Genomic DNA, 18855 nt, shown 5'->3' with positions numbered 1-18855 from the left:
GTTGACAACAAATTATTTATATGCTTAACAGGTTATAGTATAAGAAAAATATCTTTTCAGTAAGTATGCTAGTACATGTTAAGGAAAAATGTAATTGGAAAAGAAATGTTATCTACCTTAAGCAAATATTCCTTCTAAATAAAAGGAAACTATACATTTCCTCCTTTGCATTTTTTGCTGCTAAAGCATGTCTTAGACCCTGTATTTCAATCAGCCAGAGAGCAAGTCATAAGTTGATATGGAACAGGACTGGTATCATGAAAGGAACTTACTTTCAACAACTATGTTTCTGGAGAATTAAAATTGTCAAGGAACTGTTAAAAGAATTCTTGTGTCATTATTTACATAATTATAAAATAAATATGAAATTTAGAATTTTTCTAATGCTGAATAGATGCAATCACAGTAAAACCCGCAAAATGTTGGCATTTCCCATTCTTCAAGTTTTGGTAACTTAGAGAACTTTAAGTCTGTTGAGTCACTAGTGTGCATTTCATGAAGGAGAAGGCTCCTTACTCGTATTAATGAGTTAAGGGGCTTCTTTTGATGCTTCCTTTGAAAGTAGCTACAGAAAGAGGTAGTGTGATTGTTTTAAGAAAAGCTAGAATCTGTTCTAACCCTAGCTATTTTTACAAGCCAGGTGACCTTGGCTAAATGAATCAGTCCTCAGAGTCTTCATCAGCAAAGCAGGAACAACTGTGGAAATCCAGTGAAAGCCTCAGGCATACCTATCTGCATATGTGTGTATACCTCACCTCCAAAGCATTTGTGTGTATATGTATGTGTGGAAAATAAATCTAGAAATTGTGACAATGTGACATGCCAAGTCAGAAAAAGTCAGAAGGTCAGCATGTGGAAATTTATGCTAAAATGTATGCAAAACAATGGATAGAAGGGGCAAACAGTAAGATGGTAAGATTCCAAGAAACCAAAGCCGAGACAGAAACAGGAAAAATTGTATATTTGTGGTATCTATAAAAACAAATCACTTACTAAGCAGAGACCTAATATTTTCTGATTCTGAAATTTCAGAGAAATTTCTCTAGTGGGAGCTCGGAAAAGTGTACTCTGTGTAAATAAAAATTACAATGTCCTTCCAACTATTTCTTTACATCCATAACACAATGCATTACACATGGCTGTTTACTGTCATGAATCTATCATCTTACATAAGGATTACAATGCCAAGTCATAGTTTGACAGAAGCAACTTTTTGTTGTATCAGAAAAAAAGTGGCTGGGCACGGTGGCTCACGTCTGTAATCCCAGCACTTTGGGAGGCTGAGGTGGGTGGATCACAAGGTCAGGAGTTCGAGACCAGCCTGGCCAATATGGTGAAACCTGGTCTGTACTAAAAATACAAAAATTATCTGGGCTTGGTGGTGCATGCCTGTAATCCAGCTGCTCAGGAGGCTGAGGCAGAAGAATCACTTGAATCCGGGAGGCAAGGTTGCAGTGAGCCGAGATCGTGCCACTGCACTCCAGCCTGGGAAACAGAGTGAGACTCAAAAAAAAAAAGACACAAGACACGAGCATGGTGGCTCACGCCTGTAATCCCAGCACTTTGGGAGGCCGAGGCGGGTGTATCACAAGGTCAAGAGATGGAGACCAGCCTGGCAAACATGGTGAAACCCCGTCTCTACTAAAAATACAAAAATTAGCTGGGCGTGGTGGCTGGCACCTGTATTCCCAGCTACTCGGGAGGCTGAGGCAGGAGAATCCCTTGAACCCAGGAGGCAGAAGTTGCAATGCGCCGAGATCGCACCACTGCACTCCAGCCTGGCGACAGAGTAAGACTCTGTCTCAAAAAAAAAAAAAAAGAAAAAAATTAAGGGTCAGATACACAGCTCACTACTGGCTGCAGTGGGCTTATTATAAAGGTGTTTATCTAGAGCAGCAATTCCCACATGTTTTAGTCTCTGGATCCCTTCACAATCTTAAGACTTGTTGTGGACCCAGCGGGCCTTTCTCTAGCTGGAATCTGGGTCCCCTTGACCACATTGTCCCAATTTATGCTACTGGGACCAGTCAGCTGTACCAGTGTACCAGTTAGCTGTACCAGTGTACCAGTATGCAACTGTACGCCAGTCAGCTTTAAGGTTCAATGCAGGTCTTTTTTTTTTTTTTTTTTTGAGACAAAGTCTCGCTCTGTCACCCAGGCTGGAGGGCAGTAGCGCGATTTTGGCTCACTACAACCTCTGCCTCCCGGGTTCAAGTGATTATCCTGTCTCAGCCTCCTGAGTAGCTGGGATTTCAGGCGTGTGCCACCACGCCTGGCTAATTTTTTGTATTTTTAGTAGAGATGGGGTTTCACCATGTTGGCCAGGCTGGTCTTGAACTCCTGATCTCAAGTGATCCACCCCCCCGAGCCTCCCAAAGTGCTAGGATTACAGGCATGAGCCAGCACGCCAGCCCAGGTTTTCTTACTCAAAGTTATTATTCATAATTTTTCCAGGGTAATAAGGATTTTGTAATAAGTCTGAATTTGATTGGAACCTGAGTGGCCGCTTTCAAATTTCTATTTCCTAAGACTCAAAACCAGCAGCCGTCATGTTATCAATCATTAGGAAAATGAGCTCTACACTTGCCAAATCCAAAGTTGGTAATACTGTATTGGTTTAAATCTGAGAGCAAGTCATTGGTAAAAAGTCAGGGGAGACTATTTTTGCCAAACATTGGAGACAGAGTTCTGAGCTATCGTCACATTGCAATAGATTGCCATTGGGATTCAACTCACCTTTCTTAAGATTCATTCTTTTAACCATCATATTAGCAAATGTACAGAAGTTATTATAGTTAAGTTATAAATAATTTTTTAACAAAATAAATGCTCATTGGTTATATTAATAGATAATAAAAAATTTAGAAAACATATACAAAAATAAAAATTCTACTGTTTACCTTCAACATTTGATATACAGTTGAACCTTGAACAACACAGGTTAGAACTGCTTGGGTCGACTTATACATGGAGTTGTTTAAATAAAAGTTACACTGAGTGTGCCTGCCTCTCCTGCCTCCCTTCCTCCTCCTCCACCTCTTCCTCCTCTGCCACCCCTGAGACAGCAAGAGCAGCACCTCCTCTCCCTCGTCTTAATCTACTTAACCTGAAGACTACAAGGGTGAAGACCTTTATGATGATCCACTTCCACTTAATGAATAGTAAATATATTTTCTTTTCCTTGTAATCTTCTTAAGCTTTTCTCTAGCTTAAGTTATTGAAAGAATACAGTACCTAGTATATACCACATACAGAATATATGTTAATTGACTGTTTAAGTCATTGCTAAGGCTTCGGGTCAACAGGAGGCTATTAGTAGTTAAGTTTCTGGGAAGTCAAAAGTTATGTGTGGATTTTTTACTGTACTGGGGCCAGTGCTCCTGACCCCTGTGTTATACAAGGGTCAACTGTATAACTTTCTAGACTATATAGATGTATTTATAGGTAGAGAAATAGATATATATATATAAAAACTAAAACAAGATAGTAATAGATATATATACACATATATAATTAGCATCATGTTGCATTTAGAGTTGTGTACTTATTTTTAATCATAATTTTATGAAAAGCATTTTTCTATCAATTAACATTCTTTGAAAATATTTAACTTCATGCATTATAATTTTAAAATTTTTCCCTTGTTGTTAGCTAGTTGTGTTATTTGATAATGCTTTGAAAACCATATATTAGATACAAATATAGAAATGGAAATTATCATGATAACCACTGTAACAGTAACAGGCAGATTATAATGCAACTTGGATATCATCCTTTGCTCTAAAAAGATGGCCATATTTTATATTGACATACGAGTAAGTTTCACTGAGTGGAGAGAATAATTTGTTTAAAAATAAATGCTTTGACACTTAACAAGTCAGTTGTTTTCTTAAAAGCCTACTATAGGATAACAGAATGATTATAGAATAATTACTCGTTTCTTTTCTTACTCAGTGTTATTTCCTAATGAATTTTTCTAAGTGGTTTGTCCTGTCTAATTTTATCAGTCTAATAAGAATCCATGCTTCAACTTTCTCACTGCTCTAGGCAGAAATTCCTGTGAACATGTCAAATCCATGGGTGAATGGACAAATTGGCATAGTGGGAGAGCACACACACAAAAGTGAGATGATGGCTGACCGATTTCCCTAATTACTGGAGTTTTAATAAGACAATAAAGCCCTTGCTAAGGATTTCCTAAGTTTTATTAGAAGTCAAGACTCTCCATTTGCAAAATAAGAGGAGCCCAAAGTGATTCACAAAAGGGCAGTGTTACATTCCGTTTACAGTTGAGGGTCACTGTTAGTGCCAAATGAAGCCATAATGCCCAGCATTGCTGAACATGCAAACAAAGCAAAGCTAAACAAAACAAAAAAAAATTTAAAAGGGGAAGTGATCTCAGATGGTAAGCATGGCAAAATAGTGAGGCCAAAATGATTGAATCTCACCCGTCCTTTAAAATTGTAGCCCCAAGTCTCCACTCCTCTGGGCATCTGAACCCATAAAAACAATTGAATCATGTCAATTCTCTTCTTACTCTGCACAGCCCATCTTTCCAACCAGCAAAGATCTTAAGAATATGTTCTTTTCTCACCTAAACTACTAGGGCTTTACTTAAATTAATCCTGCAGCATGCCCTGTTCATCATGCCCATCCTCCACCCTTCTTATTAGTTACTTAAATGTCTACATATTATCTCTAAACCCTAATTCCTATTAGTTCTTTTTTGAAGGTCGCTCTTAGAGAGTTTCACAACCGTGAATAGGTTTCAACTTTTTCTGACATCCTCTATTTTTTTTTTCAGATCAATGAAACAAGAACAAAGAGGAGAATCAGGAAGTCAGCAGTATGTCTCCTTTATTCCCCCATGCTTTAGAATAAGTCTTTCTTTGGTAACCCAGGGTATTTACTAGCTTCTTATTAGGTTCAAAAGCCATACAGCAAGGGATTGCAGTCTGCCCTGCAGACAAAGTGTAGACAAATGTACCAGCTTAAGAAAAGTCCATAGCTCCAGCCTTGTGTGACTAGAATTTATGATCCTTAGTTTTCTGTTGCTTTTATCTACATTTGACAATCAGACCCTAGAAGGCAGGGTCATTTGACATGTAGATGTAGTAAGTGGTTTATATAGTCATTATGCCCAAGGAAAGGAAGCATTATCTTTATCTTCTTAATAAAGAAATAAATACACAAAGATTGATTATTCATTTTACTGTATAAATTTTTTTTTAACTTTTATAAGAGCATGGTAATTTCCTGTACTTTATAAAAGGTTTAAAGCTTGCCAATACAGATAATATGGTATTTACTGTATCTAATTTTAAAAAGGTATGAAATGCATATTTTACTTTTTAGAACTAACTACCGAAGTATATTGATGTCCATGTAATGCTGATTTGTAGGGTAGGCTCACTCAATGAGTGTTGTTTCTTTCAGAAAAAAAATCTTTGGAAGTGGCATTGGTGGTCATGTTTGTTCAGATAGCACTAATTGGTCCCCAGAGCTGTAGAAAATTAAGACAGGTATAAATACCTGACCTCGGTTTGATCACTTAGATTCTTTTTCATAGGAGTTTGGAATTGAAATTAAGAGAAAATAATTTCTTTAGCTTATACTGCAACTGAATCTTTAAACTTGGATGATGTGGGACAACCAGGTTTGCAGAGAAAATCATGCTACAGGGAGAGAGAGAGTTTGAAACACATATAGAGATGAAAACAGAGACACAAAGCCCTGTGGTCAGTTAGAGGGACTGAGAGAATAGCTACCTTAACTTCTGTCTGTTTTCTTGCTTTTGATTTCAAGGACTTAGTGTTATGAATAACACCTAAATTTTCATATTTACTTTTCATTTCTATGCTCACTTAGAAGGGATTATGTAATTGTTTATTTATAACCAAAGGGACACCAAGGTTTACAGCTGTAGAAGTAATAGTATTTTTCATTTTGTATTTTGTATTTTTCAATTCAAGGATTTCCGTTTGGTTCTTTTATATGGTTTCCTTTCCTCTGCTGAGATTACCTTTTTGTTCCCTTATTATACTCATTTTGCCTTTAATTCTTTGAACATACTTACAATAGCTATTCTCTAGTCCTTGTGTGCTAAATCCATCATTTCCATAATGCTGAATCTCTGTTTTTTTACTACTTTTTCTCCTGGCTATGGACCACTTTTTTTTTCTTTTTCTTCCTCCTCTCCTTCATATATCTAGTAATTTCTATTGTGTGCTGGACATTATGAGTACTGCCTTGTTGCATGTCTGAATTTTGTTGTCTTCCTTAACTTTTGTTTTGTTCTGATAGGCAGTTCATTCTTGTGTAGCTCTGCTCAATCCTTTCAAGGCTTGTTTTCAAACATTGTTAGCATGATCTAGAGTTGCCTTTGCTCTAGGAATACATTAGCCCTATTCCTAAGTGACGGCCTGCCTGAAACTTCTACTGAAATCCCAAGTGTCTCCTGATATTCCTCCATCCAGTTGGTTGAAATTAAAGCTTGCAATAGCTTCCAGCCCTTTGCAAGCTATTGAAGTTGCTGTGTTCTTAGCTCCCTGGTAGGTTTTCTTTCTCTTTATTTATTTATTGCCTATTCCTGTAGAGTCTTGCCCTGAGAATGTATAATTTAGATTTTATGAATTCCTTCTTTTTGCAGTGTTCTCCTCACTGATAACTTTCTTCATACATCCCAGCTGTTTCACTAGCCCAAACTCTGATCTCTGCACTTCAACTCAGCGAACACTCTGTGCTTTATTTGAGTTCTGCATGCTTGCACAGTAGATTAGAAAGTATCTCCAAACAGAAAGTCAGGGACACCATACAGCTTGCCTCCTATGCTGCCCACCACTGGGAATCACTCTCTTACGCCTTTAATCACAAGGCTGAAAGCAATAATTTTATATATTTTGTCCCATTTTATAGTTACTTAAGCTGGGTGGCTAGTTTAGGACCAGTTGGCCTATTGCAGAGAGCATCTAAATATACATATTATAAACTTGTTTCTTAAAATTAATTTTATCTACAATGAGTTTATGTGCTTACTACATAATTTGTTTATTATCTTGCTTATTATTAAGTTTCTTCATGAATTTTAGAATTCTGTTTATGGGCTTAGTTTGGATCAGAGAATTTCTATAACTTTGATCTTATGCATGTTTCGTCTATGCTTCTTCCATCCAATCCAAGGGATGTCTCTCTAGTAGCAGGTCTTGTAGTGGTATTTTGGGTCACCTATCCTACAGCCATTTGTGAGATCTGGACACACAGCATGTGGGCATCTTGGTTTATTCATGATCAAGTGTCTCTGTGGGTCCTCTAAGTCTATGGCTTACTAAAATCTCTAGCCACAGAAGCTATCAGAAACCATGGTTGTTTTCAAAGCCTTCTTTCATGCATGTAGAGCCTCCTATTTGCAGAATTCAAATAGCATATAAAGTCCTCATCCCTGTTCACTTTACCTTGTGGGAACAGAGTTCAAAACTACTCCTACAGGTTTGTGTATCCAAAGCCCAATAGGTCAGCCCTCCTATCATTGGTCAATAATAAGATTTATCTGTTTAGTTTTGGGTTAATGCTTTTTAAATTTATCTATCATTGCTGTGTGTTTAGAGCAATGCATGAAATTACTGAGCTGTCTTGACCAGAATACATCTCTAACTACAAATCAGATGTCTTTCCCTGAAGTTTCCACGATTTGAATATAAGACAGACGAAATAGTTCTGATTTTATGGAGTAAAAGCATTGTATAAGGATGTCAGAAAAAAATAATAAATCATCAGATAGCATACCCTCATCAGAAAGTAATACCCTGTATTATAGAAGGAACAGAATCACCATATGAATTGTAACTAAAATGTTTTTAAAACTCCAACTTGTTTCCTTTTATTATGTACAGATAATGGACTAATATCAGTTTTAAAATAAAGTGTTAGAATTACTGTTATATTACATATGCTTCAGACATGATTAGCCACAAATTTTTAAATCCCTCCTTGGTTATATATTCCTATGGTATAAAATACTAGAATTGAAGTAGGTATTCTCTAATGTTCCTTCCATCTCTCTTTTATTCTCTGTGTAAACTTATTGTCTCAATAGAAAATTGACACGATATTATAGCCTCTTAGTTTATTACTATTAGACAAACCATTCGAGAAAGATTCACCAAACAAGTTAAGATACTCAAATCACACAGCTTATTGAATCAACTTAAAGCACTTAGGACATCGTGCAAGTGGAGTAGAATGGCCACACTACCTGAGTCCTTGGTCAGGCAATGTTTATGTATCCTGTCTTCTCTCTTTTTCTCTCTCTCTTCCCAACCTCTTGCCTCCCTGCAACCTCAGCACACAGCCAGTGTGATTATAAAGGCCATAACTGAGACTGAACAAGTTGGCTTAGCAGATAAGAGATGCCTGGAGTAAACACTCTTTTTCTATTCAAAAGACACAAGAGCAAGTATACTTGCTCTTGTGTCTTTTGAATAGAAAAAGACACAAGAGCAAGTATACTTGCCATAGCTCAAACTCACCAATAACTAGCTGAGCAGCCATAACTTTGATCCATTTGTTTTGGGAAAGTATATACGGGGCCAGAATGGATGCCACCAACAGATGCACAAAGTGATAAAACCTGAAAATCATAAATATTCAGTGACTTTATTGGTTCTTCCCTTCCTTGTACCTATCTTCAACACATATGCTCTCTTTACTAATTCCATTCATTTAATCTATGTCTAGCATGCCTCAGAGACTATTTTTACTTACAGTCAATACTGAGTGTTTTAGTCCATTTGAGCTGCTATAACAGAATGCCATAGATTAGGTAGCCTATGAAAAACAGAAATTTATTTCCCACAGTTCTGTATGATGGGAAGTCTAAGATCAAGTCACCAGCAGATTTGGCCTGTGGTGAGGGACTTCTTCCTAGTCCATAGAAGGCCATGTCCTCACTATAACCTCACATGGCACACAGGGTGATTGAGCTCCCGCATGCCTCCTTTATAAGGTCCCTCTTCCCATTCATGAGGACTCTGTCCTAATCACCCATGACCTAATCACGTCCAAAGACCCGACCTTCTAATAGCATCACCTTCCGGTTAGGATTTCAACACATGAATATGGGGGAGGATGAAAATATTCAAATCATATCGCTAAATTTTATTTATGTTTATCTTATTGTTTACAGCAAATTTGAATTTTTTAAATATTCATTAAACATGCTTTCTAAAGTTGTAAAGATATCTAGTAATTATCTCATGCTGATTATGTCAGGCACTTGACTAGAGTATCACATACCAATAGAAACCCTTTGTTGCCTATCTGAGAAGCCATCTTCTTCCATTGAAACAGAATGTGTTTGAGTATTGGCCCACCATGTACCTTCTGGTGCTGGACTCTGCTCCAGGTATGGGGACAGTATCATGACTAGTTCCAGCTCATTGAGATAATCTCATTCCCTTGCCAGGGATTGGCATTTGACACAGTCCTGGACAATGAGACCAGTGGGGACATCTGTTGTGGGGATTCTGGGGATGGTTTTCCTCGCCAATAACAGGAGCTTAGTAAGAAACACTTCCTTTTCAGGACATTTTTCACCTTCATATGCATCTGAGATCTGCAGTAACCTCTTGGTGACAGTCAGCTTTTGAAGAAAGAAAAAAAAAGCCAAAACAATGAGAATGGCAGAGGAGAAAGAGGGAAAGAAGCAGAGGATTTGGTGACGCAGTGAAGCCGCTGAATTAATCAACTCTGAAATGACCCTATGTCCAATATTCTTGTTATTAAGAGTTTCCTTGATGTTTCAGGCACTCATGGCTGAATTTTCATAATATATTGGTTAAAAAAACTTGACTGATACAGAAAAAGATTGAATTTTAATCCTCTCAATACCCCTAGCATACGAAATTGTAAGTTGTAGAGCTGTGATTCAAATATAGCTTTGTCTGACTCCAACGCCCATTAAAATATCACACTAAGTGAGTGGTTAATGATACATTGATATATACAGTTAAAATGTTTTCATCTTTCTTGATTTCTATACAAGGTTTCCTTGACAAGCCCTGGGAGGCCATGCTGTCACCTTTATTTGTGTTTCCCACCATCCCAATGTCTTGACCCAGCTCAGGATCTTGTCACCCTTTTTTCCTTTATCTGCCTTGTGTGCCTTCAAATTTTTTTATATTAATGACAGTAGGTAAAATCAGTTAAACTGATAAGTTATACAATATGCAACCATTCTCTATTTTTCCTTATTCCCTAATATTTTTCATTTCTTTTTGTCTTAAACCACGTCACTGATCCTTAATGACCTCATTAACTAGTAGTTACTGGAAAACAGCTGCAGCTTTTTATTCAACTAAAACTTTTTTATATGCTAAACATAGCCCAGGAAAAAAAATGTCTCCATAGGAAGGCACTCCCTTAGGAGAAACCGTCTGTGACATTCTTTGCATTGGCACTAGAATCTTTTCTAAGTGACCTTGAGTTTCACTACTTTCTTTTTCCAGGTAAAGCTATCTCATAATAGCTATTCTTTTTTTTTTTTTTTTTGAGCCTTATATAAAATTTCTTCAACTTTAAATGTGATACTCATGATTTTTATCCAGAAGATGAACAATATTTTTTGTGAACAGTTAGTTGAGCCACGTTGAGACATCATGTGAACTTCTGGAAGCCCCAGCATGTTTCATAGGGCTCAGAACCCTTGCTCCCTGAGAAACACTCATCTTCAAGATTTCACCAAGACTGTCAGAATGAATTAGCATTAAATGTTATATTCATCACCTCTTCAACTTCAGAGAAGTGAGAGGGAAGGTTCAGTTTCTACGCCAAAATTCCTCTTTTTATGCAGTGAAATCAACAGAGTAGTCATGTATAGGCCTAAGAGGATACATTTGGAAAATATTACAGCAACACTACATTTATCTGGATATCCCAATCACCTAAGACATAATAAACAATAGGTAAATAACCAAAAAGTTCCCTGAACGAAAGCACCAAGTATCACAATATCAATTTGCTAAAAGTGACATACACCCTTTTCAGAGCAGGCCTTCAAGTTCTTCTCAGAACCCATATACTCATATTTTAGGCATTATTGCAATAAATTTGACTACCTTGTTACTAGAAATGTCTGTTCAGAAATGTCTGTGAATAATATATTATTCATATTGACTGAACATGAACAAGTTTATTATTCATCTGGTTGCACAAAAGAAAGACATTCTTAGGTTTCACAAAGCTTTGAAAAATGTATTAAACAAGTAACTTGTACAAAAATTTTGAATATGCACTCAAGAGAATTAACAATTGAATTTAAGAAAAAAAAACACATGTGAAGACAGTACTATTGAAAAGATGTATAATGATCGTTGAATTGATATCGAGCCTTTGCAGAGACGAGAAAACAGACATCAAGAGGAAAATATCATTAATAAATACCATTATCAAAGTTTTTTGCTAAAATGAAGTCATAAAAGAACAGCTGCAGAATATTAAATTACATTTATATATACAAGAAGAAAAGTCAGGGATAAAATAAATAAATAAAAAGAGGAAAAGCCAAATAAAGTACATAATTTCTTATTTTCTATACAGGGTGGGTATTCCTTATCCAAAATGCTTAGGATCAGAAGTGTTTCAGATTTTGAAATGTTTTCAGACTTTGAAATATTTACATATAGATAATGAGATATCTTGGGGAAGGGGCCCAAGTCTAAACACTAAATTCATTTGTTTCCTACATGCCTTATACATATAGCCTGAAAATGATTTTATACAATACTTTAAAATAATTTTATGTGTGAAACATAGTTTATGTACATCAAACTATCAGAAAGCAAAAATGTCTCTATCTCAGCCACCCATGTGGACAATCTGTGGTTGTTTGGCATAATCATTATTCCTGAATCTGTATTTTTATATGCTATTTTTATGTATGTTTTTATATGCTATTTTTATGTATGTAAAAAAAGCAAGCATATTTTTACACATATTCACACATAAGCACTTAATAGTAAAAAAAAATTGACATACTATTAATTCAGAGAAAAAATAATGTGTTCAGGTTAACTAAACAGCACAGTATTATCACCGGAATGCCTGTCAGCTATTAATCATAAGAATAATAAAATATATGATGCAAAAACAAGGGCAGGCTTCCAGTCTCTATCTACAGTGCTGTATTTTGATTAAAAGGTTACTGTACACTGTATTTTATTTTTTTTTAGGTGAGAAGAAATATCAGAATCCGGAACCAGGAAGTGAGTCCTCTAGGGATGAGGAGGTATTCAGCTGGATGGCTTTTTAAAACATTTCCTCCAGAGTCTTCTGCCTGATTAAAAACAGTTTTTGTCCTAGAAGCCTCTCTTTGATTTTATAAACTGACATGATCTCTGTTATACATGCATGCTGCTCTAGTCCTTCAATAAACCCATCTCACATTTCCACCTTGTCATATGTAGGAACTTTTTCTGCCGTGTTAACAACATCTTCTTTGTCTTCATTAATATGATTACCTTGATTCAGAGCCATTTTGGCTACTTCACCATCCATCAATGAATGAATAACTAGAACCTCGTTTCTTCCAGTTTACTGACAGACTCTGAAGGGATATTTTTTGCACATGTAAGGAGGTCAAACATTTTTTTTCTCACTTGACTTAAGGAATTCTTCAAAGTCATTACCTTGTGCCTCCTCATCTCTGAACACAGTTACAATCACTCTGTGCCAAGCATTGGCAAAAGCATGTGTGGCATCCTTAATGCTAAACTTCTCTTGAAAACCTTACACACCCAGGCCTCTGTTCACTGCTGCTACCGTGCTGGTCAAGAAAGTGTTTTATATTTACCCTTTCTTATTCTAAGAATATTCTGGTCACATGGCTGAGTTAATGAAGTCACATTTGGGGGAAAGTACATGGCATAAACATTATTTTTTATGATGTTTCAGCTGGAAGATGAGCAGAATATTCATCAAGGATTAACAGAATCTTGCAGTTGGCATCTAGTCCAGCTTCCCTGCAGTGAGCACGTACCACTGGTACAAAATGTTTATGAAACCAATCAGAAAAGATATCCCTGGTGATCTATACCTTTTTGTTAGCATAATAATGAACTGGCAAAAAATTCACTCCCTGAAGACAGCAAAGACGCAAACTTTTGCCTATCACAGCAAGTTTACACTTACACATGCCTGCTGCATTAGCACATCCCAGCAGAGCTATTCTGTCCTTGGAATCCTTCATTCCTGTAGGAGCTGTCTCATCAGCTGTAGTTAGTGTCTTTCTGAAGTGACAACACCAAAATAGTGATGTTTTATCAGCATTACAGACTTGTTCTGGTGCCAGATTTTCATCAGTGATGACCTTAGTGAACTCATCAATGAATTTCTCCATTGCTTCATGATCAACAGATGCCTTATCACCACAAATTTTTAAAAATTTAATGCTGTGTTTCTTCTCAAATTTTTGTAACCGGCCTGTTACATATTCACAGTTCCTTTCAATTTTCAGTTTATCATGATAGATCTTTGTTTGTTTCATGATCAACACACCATTAAGTGATGTGTGTTCACTGAGACACTATCAGATGCACTCTGCCCCAGCCTAGAGCATATAGAATCTGTATATATTTTGATAAATTTATACCTAAGTATTTTTGGTGTTATTGAAAGTTTTAATTATTCATTGTCGTCATATTGAAACATAATTTATTTTTGTATATTGACCATGCAATCCTGCAGCCTTCCTAAACTCACTTACTACTTACAGGAGGTTTTTTTTTTTTATTTTTGTAGATTTCTTAGAATTACATAGATAATAACATAGTATATGTAAATAGAGATAATGCTACTTCTCCCTTTCCAATTTGTATGCTACTTGTTTCTTTTTCTTATATCGTTGCACTGCCTAAGACTTTCACTACAATACTAAGTAGGAATAGTGAGAGTCTTTACCTTGTTCCCAATCTTAGTAAGAAAGAAATCCATCTCTCACCTTTAAGTATACTATTAGTTTTAGGTTTTTTGTAAATGCCCTTTATCAGATAAAGTAAGTTTCTATTTCTAGTTTGCTGAGAGGTTTCTCATGAATAGTTGTTAAATTTTGTCAAATATTTTCCTGCATTTAAAAAATGATCTTAAAATTTTTTCTTTTTTCTTTTTTTGATATACATTTTATTGATGGATTTTTTGAATGTTTAAACAATCCTGTATCTCAACATAAACCTATTGGCCATACTGTATTATCATTATTTTATACTGTTAAATTTGATTTGCTAATATTTTGCTGAAGATTTTTGTTTCTGTGATTATGAAAGATACTGGTCTGTAGTTGTATTTTTCTTATAATGTCTTTGTAAGGTTTTATGACCAGGATAATACTGGCCTCATAAAATGAGTTAGTTCTCTTATGTTTTCTAGAAATGGTTGTGTATATGATTGATATTATTTCTTTTTAAATTGTTTGGTAAATTTGCTGTTGAAGCTATCTAGGTCTGAAGCTTTCTTTGTTGGAGATGGTTAGCTATGAATTCAATTTCTTTGGTAGATATAGAATTCTTCCGGTATAACAATGTTTTTTAACTATCATTTTCTACAGAGAGAAGAGAAAGATTATTCAGTTTTTCCTCCAGCACGGTTCACAAAAAAAAAAAAAATTGTTATATTAGAGATAGTTGTGATGCATAAAACATGAACCTTCACATACTGACATATTCACTGTTTGTAGTATATCTACATGTTTTTGTCCTACAACTGAGGAATTCTGATACATTTTGCACAATTTTTGAATAATTCCCATCAAAGAAGAAAATGTATGGTTTTTTAATGCATACTACTTTATTTTTTATGCTTTATTAAAAGTATACCATACATACTTATAAAAATATACCTTATTACAATTTACATTTAATTTTTCTTAGACATCAGTGACACCCTATTTTTCCATTGACGATTCATGTCATGTTCGGAAGATTCCACAGGCTAGCTTCTGCCTCATAAATTGCACTTTTTCTTTCATACACTTGGAGCTCACCTATTGCAAAATGTCACACATTAGGGAACACACGATGGTTATAACTATAAATTTATAAATTCTAACACTAAAAGTCCCAGGATTTCACGGAGGCTAAAAAACCAAATCCAACAATATTCTGGTAAGGCAAAAGCTACAAACAGGAGCTGATGTGAAGCCAAATTGGTCTTGAATAAGAGGAAAGCAGAACTGGCAACAATAATAATAATAATAGGACCAAAAGTCTTATGGAAGACAATCAGGATATAATTGTAGAAATATGATAAATAGGAAGGCAAATACGTGGAAATAATATATGAAAATAGTGCAGAAAATATATTAATTAAAATCTCTTAGCAAGACAAGGAGAAATATACAGAAATGTAATTATAGTTTTGCCTATAACTGACAACCTTACAAATGAAAAAAAGAACAATTAAAACTATAATTAATAAAATAAAAAATTGCTGTGTATTACGTGTCAACTCCAAACAAGAAATATATATAATTTTCAGTGGTAATATTAATGAAATGACCATTTACTAAGCCACACAAAATATCATATATGGACATATTAATTTTGACTTTTAATGTTCTGATAACAATATATTCATTTATACTTATTTATAAATTAAAAGTAAAACACTTGTAAATGTTTTGAAATATTTCCTAATATCATTTTGTGTGATCATAAAAAGGCTGTGATTCTAGATTATCTTTGGTTAACCTTAAGAAAAATTGACAGTACAGCTAATGTGATAACTTTCGCAAAAAATACACTGCTAATTTGCAGACTATTGTCTAAAGAAGGGATAACCAAGTAGATAAATTTTATAGTACCAGTTCCTATTAAATGAATTATAAAATTGTTGTATTTTTATTTTTTAGAAAAAAGAAATATTTCCTAATAAAGTAACTGAATTGAAAAAATACTTAGAAAAATATTTCTAAAAAATATTTAGAAAATATTGAAAATACTGAATATAATTATAATAGGGTACAGCTAAAGCATTTTTACTAAAAATTTTTTAAATGTACATTCTTTTATTATTTAATCGACCAACACAACTAAAATTGGCTAGAGTCATAAGAAAATTTTCTGATTTAAAATTTAAACAATACCACACATAAATTTAATAAATTTGAAAATCGAAATAAATACGATGCTTCTGATAAATTTTAATATGAAATGACAAAAGTAAACTAGAAAACCAGAGAACAGTTTACGTGACAACGTGAAAGTCATCCAAGAACTGCTGTCAAACACAGTTGGGGAGAGGAGGTCAATTAAACATGACGAGCCCTTTAAAGAAATCTTTCAAGCATTCAAATTGATGATTTCCTGGTAATACATATTTCTAAGACTAGCAAAAAATTATGAAATAATTTCATGAGCCAAATGTGCTTTTTTCCACCCAAATCTGGTTATGTCATTCAAAAACGCTCTATCTCACTTATGAATATATGAATATAGGTGTGAAAAATCTTTTTTTTTTAAATATAGAATGTAGTTATACTTGATAAAATAACCCACTGCAACTAAGTTTGGGTCATCTAAGAAATGCAAAAATGTTCCAATATAAAGAGGTCATTTTAAATGACATTTTAGTTAGGTAACGAAAAATGTAATAATCATAGCAGATGCTGAAAAGATTTAGGAACAGATTGTGAGACTTGACTATGCCCCATCCAGAAGCCCTGGAGACCCACAAACTGACGGGAGGGTTCCTAGGGCCATTATAAAGAGGATGCTGAGCTCTGTTTAGTTCTGAACGCATGGAACCAAAGAGAGGCACTTGCCAGAGTCAGCAAATAAAGACAGCTGGTCAGAGCAGGGAGGATGGCCAACCATGGATTGTGCTAAAGGGACTGGGTACCAAAAGGAACCAGAAGAGCTATGGGGCTCCAGGCTGGTACTGGGGAATGTCTGCAAAGGGTCCTGTGATATGATCAGGTCTCTCAGCCATGGATACCAGCACCTGCTCCATTGGAGGTAGGAGGTAGCAGGGGAGTGAAGTGGACTCTGTGACAGTCCTTGGTTGTCGTTTTATTTAGTGTGCTTGTTTTTTGTTGGTTGGCCTCCAGCCAGGAGGCAGGGCTTTTAAGAGAGCATCAGCTGCCATAGTGTAGGATGGATGTAAGCTCGCCCTAGGGTTGCCTGGATAAGTATTAGGGTTTCTCAGATGGTGGGCAGTGCCATGGAACTCCCAAGAGATTATGTCCTTTGTCTTTGGCTGCCAGGGTGGGTAGAGAAAAATCGTAAGGTGGGGGCAGGGTTAGGCATGTCTGAGCTCAGACTCTCCTTGGGCAGGGCTTGCTGCAGCTGCTGTGGGGGATTAGTGTGTGGCTCTCAGGCCAATGGAGTTATGTTCCCAGGGGGATTATGGGTGCCTTTGTTGTGTTGTACATGGCTCCAGGGAAGTTGGGGAAAGCCAGCAGTGACAGGCCTCACCCAGCTTCCACACAGCCAGAAAGGCCAGTCTCACTCCCGCCATGCCCCCACAACAGCACCAAGTTTATTTCCAGGCAGCCAGTGAGCAGGGCTGAGAACGTGCCCCAGGCTACGAGCCTCCCGACTGAGAAAGCAAGCAGGGCTTTTAGGTTTCATACCTCCCCATCTGCCATAGCTTCTGTGCTTGTATCTGCACTCCCTGTTCGCTACCTCTCCTGGATTCTGTCAAGGAAACTTCATGTTTGGTAAAAACTGTTACAAAGCTCAGCTGGAAGTTTCCATCTACCAGTGGTATTTCCAACAAATTGACCCGTTTTAAAATAGAACAAGATAATGTTGAAAATGAAGCCTGCAACACCAGACCATCCACATTAAATTTGGGAGGAAAAAATTAGTCTTATTTGTCCCCTAATTGAGGAAGACCAATAATTAACAGCACAAACAATACCCAACACTATAGACATCTCAATTGTTCAGCTTACACAATTCTGACTAAAAAATTAAATTTGAGCAAACTTTCCACTCAACAGTTGCCAAAACCATTGCACCCAGAATCAGCTGCCAACAATAGCTGCCATTTCAATGGAAATTTTAAACAAGTGGGATCAAGATACTAAAGCATTTCCTCAAATAATTGTAACAGGAGATGAAGAATTGCAACATGGCTTTACCAGTGTGATCCTGAAGACAAAGCACAATCAAAGCAATGGCTACCAAGAGGTGAAAATGGTCCTGTCCAACCAAAAGCAGATCAATCAGGAACAAAGATGATGGCAATGGCTTTTCAGATACTCAAGGCATTTTGCTTATTGACTTTCCGGAGAGCCAAAAGACAATAACATTTGCTTATTATGAAAGTGTTTTGAGAAAGTTAGTCAAAGCTTTAGCAAAAATCTCCCAGGAAACTTCACCAGGAGTCTTTCTCCACCATGACACTGTTCCTGCTCATTCCCTCATCACACCAAGACAATGTTATGAGAGTTCTGATGAGAAATCTTTAAGCATCCACCTTACAATCCTAATTTGGCTCGGCTCCTTCTACCTTTGTTTTCTTTCCTAATTTCAAAACGTCTGTAAAAGGTGCCCCTTTTTTTTAGTTAATAATATATGTGTGTGTATATATATAAAAAAATATATATACATATACATATAAATATATACATACATATATAAAATATACGTATATATATGATATACATACATATATAAAATATACGTATATATGATATACATACATATATAAAATATACGTATATATGATATATATACGTATATAATATATACGTATATATGATGTATATATGATATATATACATATATTATATATGTATATATATGATGTATATATATGATATATATACATATATAAAATATACGTATATATGATATACATATA

The sequence above is a fragment of the Hylobates moloch genome, unplaced genomic scaffold (genome assembly GCF_009828535.3).
Source record: "Hylobates moloch isolate HMO894 unplaced genomic scaffold, HMol_V3 SCAFFOLD_3, whole genome shotgun sequence".
Classification (NCBI taxonomy): Eukaryota; Metazoa; Chordata; class Mammalia; order Primates; family Hylobatidae; genus Hylobates; species Hylobates moloch.
This window is presented reverse-complemented; position numbering follows the sequence as displayed.